The sequence below is a fragment of the Dipodomys merriami genome, unplaced genomic scaffold (assembly GCF_024711535.1).
Source record: "Dipodomys merriami isolate MVZ:Mamm:240054 unplaced genomic scaffold, mDipMer1.0.p SCAF_2941, whole genome shotgun sequence".
NCBI lineage: Eukaryota > Metazoa > Chordata > Mammalia > Rodentia > Heteromyidae > Dipodomys > Dipodomys merriami.
This window is the reverse complement of record NW_027204428.1, coordinates 3,775-20,202: the sequence shown is the minus strand read 5'-3', so window position 1 is coordinate 20,202 and position 16,428 is coordinate 3,775. Positions and strand designations below refer to the sequence as shown.

General features: G+C 44.4%; 1 long non-coding RNA gene across 2 annotated transcripts; it reads left to right on the top strand.

The window, feature by feature from the left end:
- The first annotated feature begins 761 nt into the window (after window positions 1-761).
- Window positions 762-13,950, top strand: LOC138839155 (uncharacterized). 2 transcript variants are annotated; one of them, XR_011375884.1, is made up of 6 exons: window positions 762-844; window positions 1,256-1,480; window positions 5,275-6,342; window positions 6,769-6,884; window positions 9,727-9,880; window positions 11,331-13,950. It is a non-coding gene; the product is annotated as an uncharacterized lncRNA (long non-coding RNA). The 2 variants fall into 2 exon arrangements; XR_011375883.1 differs by lacking the exons at window positions 762-844; window positions 1,256-1,480 and having other exon boundaries at window positions 4,995-6,342.
- Window positions 13,951-16,428: the final 2,478 nt, after the last annotated feature.

Below are 16,428 nucleotides of genomic sequence, written 5' to 3'. Positions count from 1 at the left end.
CATATATACATATATTTATATGTATGAATAAATGACCTCTCAAGTAGAATAAACTTCAGGTCCATAAAATCGGAGTCTGCTTCTGAGATACTTATATTTCATATATGGTTTTTATTAGAACAGTTATATTAAAATTTGACACAACTGTACTAAAGATATAAAAGCAAATTACTTTTTTTCTGACCTGTGAGGGACAAATAAAGATTGAAAAAAAAACATGAAAAAAAAGTTACAAAGAAGCACAGGAAACCATACAAACTAGGAACAGAAATGAGAATGACAGATCTGGATAAAACTATCATTTAATCCTGGGTGTCTGGTCTCTTCTCATTTAGAAGCTGAGTTGAGTCATTACAAAGTCTCCAATCTCAGGGTAGGTTGTAATTAGATATAGACCATGTTAAGTGAAAAGGGCAGTGTTTTCACTTCTGCCCAAGGATAGGCTCCACTGAGAGATGTCCCCACCGTGGCCATCCTAGAATGCCTAGTCTCCAAGTAGGACAAGGGCCATTGGCCAATGTCCTCGTGGTCCTCACATGGTTGCCATGGTAGCAGTAGAAGCATCTGTGGATGGGCCCAGAATTCCTTGACAATGATCCTCCTGGCCCAAGTGCATAACTGCCGGTGGGTTTGCCCTGGGCTCTGATTGGCCCATTTTCTCACTGATGTCAATGGCCTGACTTCTGATTGGTCCAGTTCCTCCTGATGTCACAGGCCATTGTGAGGTATGCCCAGCAGGATACATAAGAGGCAATTGCCCTCCAACTCTGTCAGTTACAGCACTGGGAGCTTTTCCTTGGTGACCCGCTGGACTAAGTCAGAGCTACTTGGTTGCTTTCTTTGGGTATGGGGGTTGTGTTTGTCTTGTTTGGGTTTGGGGATTTCATTTACTAGTCTGGGGGTTGTATTTACTTGTTAGTTTACCTTTTCGTAAGATTTATTAGTTGGCAACTTCATTGAGATCATCTTAGGTAATAGTTAAGCTTGATCACTTGTCATCTCAGCTGAAAGATGGTAATGTACAACAAAGTCTCCTTTAGCTCTTCCCCCAAGAAGGAGTTGATCACTGTACAACTTGACAGAGATCATCGACTATGGCTGCTATGGCTATGTCAATCTGGCCCATCACCGCCTCACAGACACCACAGTGGTGGTCAAAGTTCTCTGAAAGAAAGAGCTGGAAAGCCATGAGATAGAAAATGAGGTGGCCTTTGTGAAAACTGTACGTCACCCACACATCATCTGATTATTCCAGGTGATGGAGAATGAAGACTGTGTGTACCTTGTCACTGAGCTGGCCACTCGGGGTCATCTCTTGAGGTGGATCAAAAAATCCTCCTCCAGCTACCTTTTAGAGTTTGAAGCCAGGAGGCTATTCAAACAGATCACGAGTGCTGTTGACTACCTTCATGAGAATGGAATTGCACACCTAGACCTGAAGGCCAACAACATCCTATTGGATGCCAATCTCAATGTCAAGGTCAGTGAATTTGGGCTGAGTGACAGGGTGACCTACACAAATGTTCCTACACAAAATGTTCGATGGGTACCAGGTGGACATTTGGGACTTAGGCGTGCTATTGTATGTGATGACAATGAGAAAGTTCCCATTTGAGGGGAGTAATATGGCTGACATAGGGTTACAAGTCCTAGAGGCCAGTACACTGTTCCCCTTCACCTATCTGCAAAGAGACAAGATCTCCTTTCTAAACTGCTGACTGTGGACTTCAATCTGAGGCCTGCTATTGAGGAGATAATGGAACACCCATGGCTGGCTCTAGGTGTGGGATTTGGCCTGCTTCCTGATGAGCCACTGCCTGGCAAGCTGGATCGCATTGTCAGAGTCATGTGTGACATGGGGTACAATGTAGCTGGCATTGAAAAGGCAATCCAGGACAGAGAATTCAATGAAGCCATGGGCACCTACCTGCTCATCCAAGAAAACTTAAAAGAGAATGCCAGAATTGTGGAATCAAAACTGATGCTTTTGGATAGTCCATCTGGCACAACTCCTGAGGACAATCCCACCACAACTCTCCCTCCACAAAGGAGAGCCAGCTTTTTTGCAGGACATAACGCCTTCAGCTTGTCCTCAGAATTTCAGTTACACAATGATGATGATCAGTTACCTCTCAATAAAACCCGAAGTGCCAGTCTGCTTGTCTTTCCTCTCTACTCCCTGCAGAGCTACAGTTCCAGCTTAATGTTGGGCCAGGATTCTTTTAGCTGCTTGACAGAATGGAGCATTCACACTCAGTGGAAAATGCCCTTCCCTCTGGGCAGCCTTAGGGGGAGGCCACAGCCCCCAGGTGGAATATTAGACAGGGCTGGAGGAGGGTGGCTAACAGGATAGTCACCATATTTCGCAGAATCTGCTGCTGTGTGAAGGCCCCAAAGTAATGTCCACAGATTGAAAGTAAAGCTGTCCCAGAGAAAGTGGTGCAGAACTCTGAAACAGCACAATTGAAAACCACCAAACTCAGACTTTCAGGGTGACTCTAACTGGGTTGTGGAAAATCTGAGAGGTGTGGATTTGAAGAGCTGCAGGAGGAGAAGGAGTCATGCAGAAAGTTCACACTGCAGAAGTCTCTGGCCAGCATGGCCAGGTTGTGTGACAAGTGCTAGGGGATTCTCCAGCTGGGATTCCTTCCCAAGAAAGGACACTGCACTGGCTTTCCAATGCTAAAAGATAAGCTGAAAGGTGATCTCAAGCTGCCTGTACTTTCTGAGCTGGCTAATTCCACATCGATCCCTTACTTGAGTATTGTCACTTCATTGAACAACCTTTCACATTTGTCCCTTGAACACTAAAGATGCTTTTGTCCCAAATGCTGCAGCAGGTCATCATCTCACCTTTTATGTATGTTGCTTGTCTGCCTATTTACTTTCTAGTTCATTTATTTAGGTTTAAAGTGAGACCCTTGATGCTATAGGAGCCCATGGATCTGAGGGGCAAGAGGCATCCTGGACTCTGCTTCTCTTTCAGCAGTCTTCAGGTGAAAGGGTACAACTCCTGAGCACACTAGGTACACTGGCTGGGTTGGAACATAAGAGCAAATCTTCACTGGGAATGGAGAGGGACCTGTCTCCATTCACCCCATACACTGTCAGTGGTTTCTGCCCCAACTTTCCTCCTATTCAATGCAGTTTTCTGTGGGTGTGATTTCTATCTAAACCTCATCATTATCCCAACATAATACCATCATCCAAGAATCCCTTATTTCAGACTTGTTTATTTGCTCACAGTCAAAGAGACCCTATTACCTAGACAGGTTGTTTGATTTGCAACTTCTCCCCCTCCCCAGGAGCCCCCATTTTCTTTAAGGGGAACCAGAATGTTGGGTTAGCTGTGTTTCAAATAAGAGAACAGTCTGAACAACCAGAGTTCCTGTTAGACTGGCAAAATATATGAAGTAGAATGATACCCCTTCCTTCAAGGTAGAGGTGAAGAAACCTGTGAAGGAGCAGGATTCCTGAGAAAGTATGGAGATACAGTGGTGCCTGTGGATGGATGCCTGGGTGGGCTTTGCTAGTGGGTGGACCTTGGCTGGGCTGACTGTTTCTGAGCATGAGCAGAAACTCGGTAAGATTGGATGTGGCCCTCGACCACTGCGTTATATGTGTTGGCTCAGCTACCGGGGGGGGGGGGGTTTAACAAGGGAGTGATGGGGAGCAGTTGGGCACACGTGGCCTTTGCTATTTGTGCTCTGAGTCAATAGGCTGAACCTGCAGAGCACACATGACATTTGTGGAAGGAAGTGAGCTGGAGCTCCTGGTAAATCAGATTCAGCTCAGGGCCATTTGGGAAGCAAATCTCCCCTCAAAGAATGAGATGGGATTCTGGTGGGCCAAAAGGAGGGGCCAAAGGACAGCCCAAGGAGGGCCAAAAGAGGGTAAAGGATGGGCACCTTATTGAAAGACAGGACTGACACTGATGCTGTATTACAACTCAGAGGAGGATGGCCAGGAAAGGAACTGAGGAATCCTGAACTCCACATGGACCAGTGTTTAGTGAAGAGGGTGGGTGGGGAGGGAAGTACTGTGAATTTCCTTGATTTCTCAATGCTTTTTCTTTTCTCTCCATGTTTGTTTGTTGTGTGTTTGTGTCTGTGCACCTGTACTGGCTCTGGGACTTGAACTCAGTGCTTTTCTCTCTGTCTCCTTTACTCTCTCTCCTTATCTTCCCCTTCTCAGCTCTCCACCCCATTCCATCTACCTTCCCTACTTTTCTTTCTCCCTCTTACATTCCTCGTATTCTTCCCCTTTCATTCTTCTCTCTCCTCTTCTCTTCCTATTTCCTCCTCCTGAAATCTTCCTGTTCCATTCGGTCTCCCTCTCTTCCTGCTCTTGAATCAGTCTCTGACAATGTTTGTTTCTCTGTCTCTCCTCTCTCTGTCTCTCTCTTTCTCTCTTTCAGTTTGTATGGTCATAGCTGGTTCTCTACCACTTGAGTCATACCTCCCGGCTTTCATTTCTCTAGTTAATTGAAGATGGAATTTCCTAGAATTGCTGTATCTGTAATCTTACAGGTGAACTTGTGGGATAGCTAGGATTACAGGCAAAAGCCTCCAGCATCAGGCAAACACATTAGACTTTGTTAGTTTGGTGTAGCAGAGGTTGTTTTCTCAGTTATTATGAAAGGGATTTGTGTACTTATGTAAGGGACAGCTGTGTGAGGGACACCTTACAAATGGTTGTGGAAGGAAGGGGGTGGTGGCATAGTGTGCAAATGGACAGGGAGGAAGGGACATGTGCACTGCACAAAGGGTCAGCGCTGAATGTTCTATTTTGGTAGAGATTCTGGGAGTCTCCTGAGAGGCCCCCAGCTGACACCCGCTTCCCCAGAGCACAAGGTTGTGGGCATGATGCTTCCTTTCCCCTGGCAGTTCCAAGGGGAAGTGTCTAGGCCTCATGGAAGAGTAGACCCTAATTTTTCTGCTGAGGAAACTGGCATGCTGGGGGAGCTGATGTTCAAATATTCAACTATTCTTTTTTTGTGGGGGGGGTCCGGTCGTGGGGCCTGAACTCAGGCCTAGGCACTTTCTCTCAGCTCTTCAGCTCAAGGCTAGTGCTCCACCACTTGAGCCACAGCACCACTTCCGGCTTTTTTCTTTTTGCTGAGGAATCGAACCCAGGGCCTCATGCATGCAAGGCAAGCGTTCTACCACTGAGCCACCTTCCCAGCACAAATATTCAACTATTCTAAATGTCACATCTCCATTTTAGGAATCACAAAGTGAATGAATTAAAATAAATTCCCTTCCTTTCACCTAGAGGTGGTGAAGGAACAGGAGACCTGAGAAAGCATGCCTATATAATGGTGCCTGTTGATGGACCCTGTCTGAGCTGACTGCCTTCCCACATGAACAGAAATCCGGTGAGAGTGGATGTGAGCCTTCATCACTGTGATGTTTGTTTTGGTTCAGCCAGGGCACTATATTTGCACAGAGAGTCAGTGCTGAGGGCCCATGCTGCCCTTGGGTGACAATGTGGGATGGGGAGGACTTGGGCACAGCAGGCCTTTGCTATGAGGGGACTGGACTCAGAGGGCTGAGCCTGCACTGCATAATGATGAGATTTGCAGAAGGAAGGCTGTGGCTCCTTGTAGACCAGTGGTGCCGCTCAGGGGTATTTAGGGAACAGAACTCTTCTCAAAGAATGAGATGGGTTTCTGGTGAGAGAAGCAGTGAGGCCAGAGTGGTCATATAGCAGGCATCTTGGTGATAGACAGTGTTGACATTGATGCTGAAGGAGAGCTGAGAGGAGGAAGCTAAGGACTCTTGTACTCTGGATGGAACCATCTTCAGTGAAGAGGAGGGTGGGCAGGGAAGTAATGTTGATTTCCATCTTGTCTCAGTCCTTTTGTTTTATTTACTTTCTTTTTGTTTGTTGTATGCATGTGTTTGTGAGTGTGTGCTGGTACTGGCACTTGAACTCAGTGATTTTCTCTTTCTCTGTCTCCTTTGCTGTCTCTTTTTTCTTTCCATTGCCTGTCTCTCTCCCCTTTTCCAGCTAACTTCCCTCCAGGTCATTCATCTTCTCCTCTTCTTCCCCTTTCCCTCTTCTCTTGTTCTGTTTCCTCTCTCTTCCTCTGCCTCAAATCTTTTTCTCTCCTACCCCTCTATATCTTTCTCTTTGAGTTTGCATGTTCATAGCTGGTGCTCTACCACTTGAGTCACTTGAGTCCAAGCCAACATTTTTCTTCTTAATTGAAAATGGAGTATGCCCAGGATGGCTTTAACTGTGATCTTCTGAGCATCAGCTTCTGGGAGAACTATGATTACAGGCATGATCCACCATCAGCAGCAATGCTTCTGACCTCGTTAACCTGGTGTTGCACAGGTTTGTTTCTCTGATTGAGAAAAGGGATTTAGGTACTTATCTGAGGGCTGTCCATCAAGGTGTAAGAGACAGCTTGAAAATGGTAGGGGAAGGAAAGGGTTGATGGATTTTGGGGCAGAATGGACAGGGAGAAAAAAACGTGCATGGTGCAAGTATGTCAGCACAGAGAGAAGTCAGAGGTTTTGTAGAGAACCTATGCATCCGCAGAGTCCTCCCACTGACACCCCCTTCTCCAGAACACCAGGCTTTGATCAGTTCTTATTTGAGGTCTTTAGGCCTCATGGAAGAATACCAGAGCCCAATTTTTTTCCTTAGCGAATCATCTTGCTAGGAGAACAGAGTTTCAAGTCTGAGAACATTCTGAACATCCAGAGCCCATTCTGAATGACAAAAATGTATGAATTAAATACTTTTCCTCCTTGTCAGCAAGAGGTGGAGAAACCTGTGAATGAGCAAGAGACCTAAGGAAGTATGAAGATATAGTGGTGCCTGTGGATGGACCCTGCCTGAGATGACTGCATCTGGACGTGAGGGAAAATTCGGTAAGATTGGATATGTCCTTCCAGCACTGGGTTATTTGTATTGGTTTAGCCAGGGCCATGAGATTTCCACAGAGAAGGTTTGGTGCAAGCTCCTGCTGTCTGCCCTTGGGTGACAAGTGTGTGATAGAGAGGATTTGGGCACACCTGGCTTTTGCTATGTGTGCACTGATGTGAGGAGGCTGAGCCTGTAGAGAAAACTGATGAGATTTTCAGCAGGAGGTGGACGGGAGCTCCTGTTGGATCAGTGGTCCAGCTCAGGGCTATTCGAGTGCATATCTCCCCTGAAATAGCAAAATGGGATTCTGGTGAGAGACCAAATAAGGGCTCCATGAGGGAAAAGATGCGTACAGGGTAAATGACTGGGTGGACACTAAATGTAAAGGAGAAGTGACAGGAGGCAGGTTAAGAAGGGAGCTGAGGAATCCTGAATTCCACATGGGCCGTTCTTCAGTGAAGAAGGTGGGTGGGAAGGAATTACTGTTGATTTGTAAGATGGCTTTAATTTTTTCCTTTTGTATGTTTGTTGTGTGTATGTGTTTGTGAGTGTGTGCTGCTACATCTCAGTGCTTTTATTCTTATGCTGTTTCCTTTCCCTTCTCTGTCCTCTCTCCACTTTTCTCACCTTCCCCCTGCCTTGCCCCGCCATCTCCCTTCCCTTGTTTTCATTCCTCCCATACCTACTCCTATTCTACTTCTCCTGTCCCTCTACTTGTTCTCCTACCCTCTACCATTTCCTCTCCCTCTCTTCCTGCTCTTAAATCTGTCTCACTCTCTTTCCCTCCCCCTCCCTCACTCCTTCTCTCTCTACACATCTCTCCCTCTTTCCCTTTCTCCTTCTCTGTCTTTCTCTTTCTTCTCTCAGTTTTCATGGATATGTCTGGTTCTCTTCTGTTTGAGTCACGCTTCCAGGCTTGCATTTCTCTAGTTACTTGAAGATGGTATCTTCCCAGCCTTGCTGTAAATGCAGTCTTCAAGTTGTCAACTTGGGAGATAGGTAGGATTACAGACAAGAGCCTACAGCATCAGGGAATGCAATTGACTTTGTTAATCTGGTGTGGCAAAGGTTGGTTTCTCTATTTTGAAAGGGTATTTGTGTATTTATGTGAGGGACAACTGTGTATGGTTCACCTTACAAATGGTTGTGGAAGGAAGGCAGTGATGGGTTGGTGTAAATGGACAGGGAAGGATGACTTTTTTGGAATCACAAAGTGATTAAAACATACTCCCCTCTTTTCAGCTAGAGGTGATCAAGGAACAGGAGACCTGAGGAATTATAGAGATAAACTGGGGCCTATGGAAGGACATAGCCTGGATGGACTTTGGTTGTGGATGGACCACACCCATGGATGGACCCTGCATGGGATGACTGCCTTCCCACAAGAAAAAAAATTGTTAAGATTGAATATGAGCCTTCACACTACAATATTTGTATTGGTTCACCTAGGGCATTTAGAATTGCACACAGAGGCAGTGCTGAGGACTGATGTTGCCTTTGGGTAACAAGTGTTTGATGGGGAGGAGTTGGGAAAATCTGGCCTTTTCTATGTGTACAATAGGTCAGGAGGCTGAACCTGCAGAGGAGACTAATGAGTTTAGCAGCAAGAGGAGGGCTGGGGCTCCTGGTGGATCAGTGGTACTGCTCAGGGCTCTTTGGGGAGAGCAGATCTCCCATGAAAGAACAAAATGGGATTCTGGTGAAAAATTCAATGAGTGCCACAAGAGGGAAAAGATGGGTACATGAGAAATGACAGGGTGGACACTAAATGTAAAGGAGAAATGACAGGAGCTGAGGAATCCTGAATTCCACATGGACCATTCTTCAGTGAAGAAGTGGGGTGGGAGAGAATTACCATTGATTTCCATGATTTCTCAATCCATTTTCTTTTATTTTTTCAGTTTTGTTTGTTGTGTATATGTGTTTGTGAGTGTGTGCTGGTACATCCATGCTTTTTTCTTATGCTCTGTTTCCTTTCCTTCTCTGTACTCTCTCCACTTTTCTCACCTTCCCCCTTCTGCCCTCTCTCTTAACCTTGTTTTTATGCCCCCCATAACTACTCCTACTCTATTTCCCCTGTCCCTCTTCTTATTCTTCTCATGCCCTCATTCTCATTCCCTCTTCTCATGCCCTCTTCTCATTCCCTCACCTTCTCTTCCTGCTCTCTGGTGTTCCTTATCTCTCCCCTTCTCCCTCTCTGTCTTTCTCCCTTTTTTTCTTTCTCTTTCAGTTTTCATGGTCATGTCTGATTCACTGCTTGAGTCACACTTCCAGGTTTGCATTTCTCTACTTAATTTTCCCAGACTTGCTGTAAATGCAGTCTTCTAGGTGGCAATTTGTGGGATAGGTAAGATCACAGGCAAGAGCCTACAGCATCAGAGAATGCATTGGGCTTTGTTAGTCTGGTACGGCAAAGGTTTCGTTCTCTCATATGAAAGGGATTTGTGTACTTTTCTGAGGAACCACTGTGTGAGGGTTACCTTACAAATCGTTTTGGGAGGAAGAGGATGGTGGGTTGGTGTAAATGGACAAGGAAGGTTAACTTGTGCACTGTACAAGTGCATTGAAAGGTGTTAGAGTCTTAGTAGAGATTCTATGAGTCCCCAGAGAGGCCCACAGATGACTCCCCATTTCCCAAAACAGCAGGCTTTGGGCATGGTTCTTCCTTTCCCCTGGCAGTTCCCAGTTAAAGACTAAGCCACATAGAGGAATTCAGAGCCCAGTTCTTCCCCTTACAGAACCAAAGATCTAACTTAGCCAAGTTTTAATATTTGAACATTCTGAAATCAAGAGTTCAATTTTGGAATGACCGAGTGTTTGAATTAAAATACATTCCCTTCCTTTCAGGTAGAGGTGGTCAAGGAACAGTTCAACTGAGGAAGCATGGTGATCTACTGTGCATGTGGATGGATGGGGCTGGATGGACTGGGGTTGTGGATAGATCACACCTGTGGATGGACCCTGCGTAGGATGGCTGGCTTCCCACAAGAACAGAAATTCAGTAAGATTGAATATGAGCCTTCACTACTAGGATATTTGTATTAGGTCAGCCAGGGCATTAGATTTGCACACAGAGGCAGTGCTGAGGAGTGATGCTGCCTTTGGGTGACAAGTGTGTGATGGGGAGGGGTTGGACACACTTGGTGTTTTATATGTGTACACTGGGTCAGGAGGCTGAGACTGCAGAGCAGACTGATGAGATTAACATCAAGAAGGAGGGTTGGGGTTCCTGGTGGATCAGTGGAAATGCTCAGGGGTATTTGTGGAACAGAACTCTTCGAAAAGAATGAGATGGGTTTCTGGTGAGAGAAAAAATAAGGGCCAAAATAGGCCAAATAATGGGTACCTGGTGCAAGACAGGGTTGATACTGATGCTGCAGGAGAGCTGAGAGCAGGAATGTAAGGAATCCAGAACTCCTCACCAATCAGTTTTCAGTGAAGGGTGGGTGGGGAGGGAAGTACTGTTATGTCCATTATTTTTCCATACTTTTTATTGTCTTTCTTTTAGTTTATCATGTGTATGCATTTGGGAGTGTGCTGGAAGTAAGGCTTGAAGTTTGTTCTTTTCTCTTTCTGTCTCCTTTCCCTCTGTGTCCTTTCCTTGCAGCCTCCTTCTACTGTCTGTCATCTCTCTTATGCCCACATTCCTTGACTTCCCCTACTCTCCTCCTTCTAATCATTTTTTCTCCATTTTCCATTCCTTCTAACGAGCTCCTTTCTCCTGAATCTGTTTCTCTGTCTTTATGTATGTGTGTATGTATGTATTTTTCTCTGTTATTCTCTCTGTTCATTTGAGTTCTCTTTCTCCATCCCTCTCTCTCCCTCCCTCAGTTTCTCTCTCTTGGCCATGGGCATGTTTCTCTCTAGTATTCTCCCAGTGGAGTCACACCTCTAGGTCTGATATTTCTACTGCGTTGGACATGGAGTCTGCCCAAGCTGGCTTTATCTGAAATCTTCTCAGTGTCAGCATGTGAAATAATTAGGGTTACACACATGAGCCTTCAGCCTTCAGTTGGTTTCTTTGTTTTTACAAAGGAATTTGTGTACTTGTGTGAGGGACAACTTACAAATGTTTGGGGAAGGAAAGGGTGTTGGTTTGGGCTGCAAGTGGAGAATGGACAGGTAGAGAATTACATTTTCACAGTGCTAGGGGGTCAGCCCTGAGAGGTGTCTGATCTTAGTAGAGATCCTGTGAGTCCCCAGAGAGGCCCTCAGCTGACACCCCCTTCCCAGAGCACCAGGCTTTGGGCATGGTGCTTCCTTTCCCCTGGCAGTTCCCAGGGGAAGCCTATAGGTCTCATGGAAGACTAGTAGGGCATGATTTTTGTCCTCATGGAACCACAGTGGGGAGAAAACTGAGTTTCAAATATTAGAACACTCTAAACTTGCAAAGGTGATGTCTGACATTACAAAGTATACAAAATAAAACATTTTTTCTTCCATTCAACTAGAGGAGAGAAGCCTTGGAAGGAAGCAAGACACCTGAGAAACCATGGAGTTACAATGGTACCTGTGGATGGACCCTTCCTAGGACATAGAGAAATTTGGTAAGACTGAATATGACCCTTTGCCCCAGGATTATTTTGCTGATTCATCCACAGGCATCAGACTTTCCACACAGAGGTACTGCTGAGGGCTGATGCTACCCTTGGGAGACAAGGGTGTGATGGGGAGGAGTTGGGCACACCTGGTCTTTGCTATGTGTGCACTGGGGTCAGGAGGCTGAGCTAGCAAAGCCAACTGAGGAGGAATTCACGAGGAGATGGGCTACAGCTCTCGTCAAATCAATGGCCCAGCTCAGGGGTATTTGAGGAGAAGAGCTCAGATCAAAGAATGAGATGGGTTTCTGGTGAGGGAAGCAATGTAGGCCACATTGGGCAAAGGATGGGCAGCTTGCTGATAGACAGAGATGGCAGTGATACAGAAGGAGAGATTTGCGGAGGAAGCTAAGGAATCCCGAAGTCCTTAAGGAGCAGTGTTCAGTGAAGAGGCTGGGTGGGGATGGAAATATTGTTGATTTTCATAATGTCTCAGTGTTCTTTCTTTTCCTTTTTCCTTTTTGTGTGTTTTTCTGAGTATGTGCTGGTACTGGGCTGGCTATCAGTGCTTTTTTTCTCGTCTTTCTGTTCCTTCTCCTTCTCTTTCATCTCTTCCCTTTTCCCATTGTTTCTTGCTTTACCATCTCTCTTCCATCCTCTTCTTCCACCACATACCATCTCCTACTGCACTTCCCCTTCCCTTCTTCCCCTCACCTCCTGCTTCCATTTCCTCTCCCTCTCCATCTGGTCTTGAGTCAGTCTCTAACCCTGTCATTTTCTCTGTCTCTCCTCTTTGTCACTCTATTATTCTCCTTTTTGTGCTTTATTTATTTGATTATTTATTTGATTAGTATTTATTTTTGGTCATGGGGCTTGATGTCTGGGTCTGAGCACTGTCCCTGAGCTCTTCAGCTCAAGGTAAATGGGTCTACAACTTGAGCCATAGCACCGCTCTGGATTTCTGGTGGTTAATTAGAGATAAGTATCTCATGGACTTTCCTGCCAGGGCTGGCTTTAAACCTTGATCCTCAGATCTCAGCCTCCTGAGTAGGTAGGATTATAGGTGTGAGTCACCTGCACCTGGTGAGTCACCATGAACATGATGTACAGAGGGGTTATATAAAAGAGTGCATTTCTCTCTGGGTGCTGGTGCATCCTAGTTACTCAGCCTTAGGATCATAATTCCAAGCCAGCCCAGGCACAAAAGTCCTTATAAGACTCTTATCTCCAATATCCACTCAAAAATTTAAAGGAATCATGGCTCAAGTAGTAGAACAGTAGCCTTGAGCCATAGAGGATCAGGGACAGTGGCCAAGCCCTGAGTTCAAGCCCCACAACTGACAAAAAAAAGAGTGTATTTGTTTTTAAAGATTGTTATCCCTTCCCTCGCTCTGTCATTGCCACTCAAAAGTTGTATTGTTCATTTTCACCATAGGGTCTAGTAAGTAGTGCTGATCTAATCCATTATTCTGATTTATACCCCTTCCTCTTCACCCTATCACTTTCCCTCTCCCTGTTCCACGCTCCCATGCTTCTTTTTACTTTCATGATCTTTTTAAACTGTCCTTTGTTTTCTTTTTTTCTAATTTATATAGTGAGAGAGTATTTGCTTTTGTGAGACTAGATTATTTCATTTAACAAGATAACCTTTCATTCGATCTATTTTCTAGCAAAGGAAGAGAATTCTACTCTGTTTATGGCTAAGTAATACTCTGTTGCCTATATAATATTTGATATAATGTCTATAAGTATGTTATACTAATGTATTTAGTATATTTCTTTAAGGGGGGATCTGGTCGTGGGGCCTGACTCTGGGCCTGGGCGCTGTCCCTCAGCTTTTCAGCTCAAAGCTAGCACTCTACCACTTGAGCCACAGCTCTACTTCCGGCTTTTTTCTTTTTGCTTATCGGGTACTGAGGAATCGAATCTAGGGCCTCATGCATGCAAGGCAAGCGCTCTACCACTGAGCCACTATCCCAGCCCCTGTATTTAATATCTTTATGTTTATTTATCCTTGTGATGATGGTCATTGAGGCTATATTCATGATTTGATTGTTGTGTACAATGCTAATATAGTTGTGAGTACAAAAATAGCTCTGTGGTAAGTTCTTATTAGTATGTAGCCATCGTATGGCTGTATTGTATGGAAAATTTCATTTCATGAGGCATTTCCCTGCTGATTTCCATTGTCATGAACAAATACATTCCTACCAGTATCCTGGCTACATTTATTATCTCTTTTCTGGAGATAGAATGTCTATACTCATATATTCCTTCATGCAATATTTTTCTGTTGTTGTACAAAATTATGTGGTTTATTATGACACTTCTACACACACACACACACACACACACACACACACACACACACACACACACACACAGAACATTTTGATCCTATTGTCCCCTCATCACCTTCCCTTGTCTCCACTTCATACTTATCTGATTCTTCCTCCACAAAATGGTCTCTCAATTAGGTTCCTATCTTTTCATTGAACTTATCAATCTAGATTCTACATAGGAGAAAAATATGTGATATTTTCTGTCTGCCTTACTTTAACATGATGATAGCCAGTTTAATTCATTTTCCTGCATATGTCATATAATTTCATACATATTTATGGCTGAAGTAATACTCCATTGTATTAGCATGCACCTTTTTTTATCCATTCATCTGTTGATGGGCACTTAGGCTGACGTACAACAACTCTTCACAAAGGGACAAAGGCCAAGCACACCTTTTGGTGGGGAGATGCAAAATCCACTCTTGAAGATAAGTGGGCTTTTGGGTTTTTTCCTTGTTGTTAGTATTGGGGCTTGAAGTCAGAGCACCTTGTGTGTTTTGTTGTTGTTGTTATTGTTAGTACTAGGGCTTGAACTCAGAGCTTGGTGCTCTTTCTTACCCTATACCCACTCAATACTGGTGCTCTATCACTGCAGCCACACCTCTATTTCTAGCTTTCTACTGATTGATAAGAATTAATACATCCCTTTGATTTGTCGACGTAGGCAGGCTTTGAACCTCAATCTTCAGATCTCAGTCTCCTGAGTACCTAGATTATAGGTGTGAGCAACCAGTATCAGGCTCACGAGAATGTGTGTTTATGGGTTTATTTATTTTTATGTAGTTGTGTAAAGGAGTTTCAATTCCACAAGGTAGATTATGAATGTAATGCATCATGATCAAAGTCACCTTTCCATCCTTCTATGCTGTCTTTCCCCATGATGTGAGTTTTGTGATCAGATAATATCCTTTTACTTTTCAGCAAAAGGCTTTTAGGGAGGATGGCTTATGCCCTGTCTTTTGACAATGCTTATTCCTTGATTCCTTGTCTTTTGTACTGTCCTTTTATAAACAGAAGAATTAGGTTGTCTCTCGCTATCCTCTGAAATTTGTCACAAGTATTGAAATTCTCTGGTTTACAGAGAATTCACCCACTTTGTCCCTTTACCCACTTTGTCTCTCAGTCTTGTAAGTTCATGGTACCCCAAATAGTTCATCCAGCTTCCCTGAACTTCAGACCTATAGAACTAAAGTTCTTTTTTAGGCCTGTGATCGAAATAATTTCTCACATTTTCTTAAAAGAAATGTTCTCATTTCCTGCCTTATGAAATGATAATCCCTCTGTACAACACTTTAAAATTCAATGTGTGACACACACACACACACACACACACACACACACACACACACACATTCCTGAGAGAAAATAATATTTCTGGTGCCACCATAGGCCTGTAAGTATACCTGTTGGTAAAAGAGAAAATACTAGGTTACTAGGACTACCCTTGGTACAAGAATCCACTTCTGCACTAATTCTCCTCACTTGGAAACTCCTCACTTGGCCACTGCATAGGTTAAAGGATCTGGCCTTCACTATGATATGTATGGGATTATCTCTGGTTTCTGTTTTAACCTCACAAGAATTTGGCAGTAGTCACAACTTGCAGAGTGCTGAATTTGAGGAACAGAAATGTGAAACCAAACTTTAAGCTTCTCTTTCCATCAGCAGAGCCATTTCCAGGAATCAAAATGTCTGGAAGGCACATTGGCAAAGTTTGCCTGTGCATTTGTGATTGGTGAGAAGACGAGATGGCAACCCAGGTAGGGGTGCATCTTCTCAGTGACTAAAGAAGTCGCTTCAACTAGAGCATGGCTTTAGGCAGACCCCGTACTTTATACCCACGATTCATGTCTTGCCCACCTCTCAGCAGCTCCCTTCTTCTGTTCATCCTGAGCTGTCCCACACATTGCCCCATACAGAGACTTAGTGTCTCCCCCTCCCACCCCTTCTAACCACAATCCTCAGATTTCAGGCCCCTGTGTAGTGTCTGGCCTCATATAAGATATATCTCCTATTAAACACCAAGAAATGAAAAAAAGCCAAAAGCTGATTTGTGGAGCCTAGCCTTGAGCAAAATATCTCAGGGATATTAACTGGGCCCTGAATTCAAGCCCTATGACCAGCACCAAACAACAAAAAAAGCTCAAGTGGTTGAGCTGTGGCTCAACGTGTGAAGCCCGCTTGCCTGTTTAAAAACAAGAACCCTCAAGGAGAGACACTAGGACTTTAAGAATGAGATATGAATCCTGCACTGAAAAAATGAAACAAACAAAAGACCCAGAATAAATGAAAATGCAGGCAAGAAAAAGAGCCAATTAAAGGTTTTGAAACTAGCACCAGCATGAAAGTCCATGAGACTTGTTTGAATGTGTGCCAGTCATGCACTTGAACTGGAGTGTTTTGCTTCTGGCTAGGAGTCTACTACTCCTAGTAGTTAATTGGAGATGAGTCTTATGGACTTGCCTGCCCGAGCTGGCCTCGAACAGCAATCCTCAGGCTTCAAGCTTCTGTGTAGTGCCTTTGGCTTCCCATAGGACTCTTATCTCTTCTTAAGGACCAGAAAATAGACAAACAGAAAAAGTCATGGGGGGAAATGTCAAATTGTAGGAGCTGCAAACCTTGAGGAAGAAAAACAACTAAACTGTTAAGAAGTGAAGGAGAAAGGA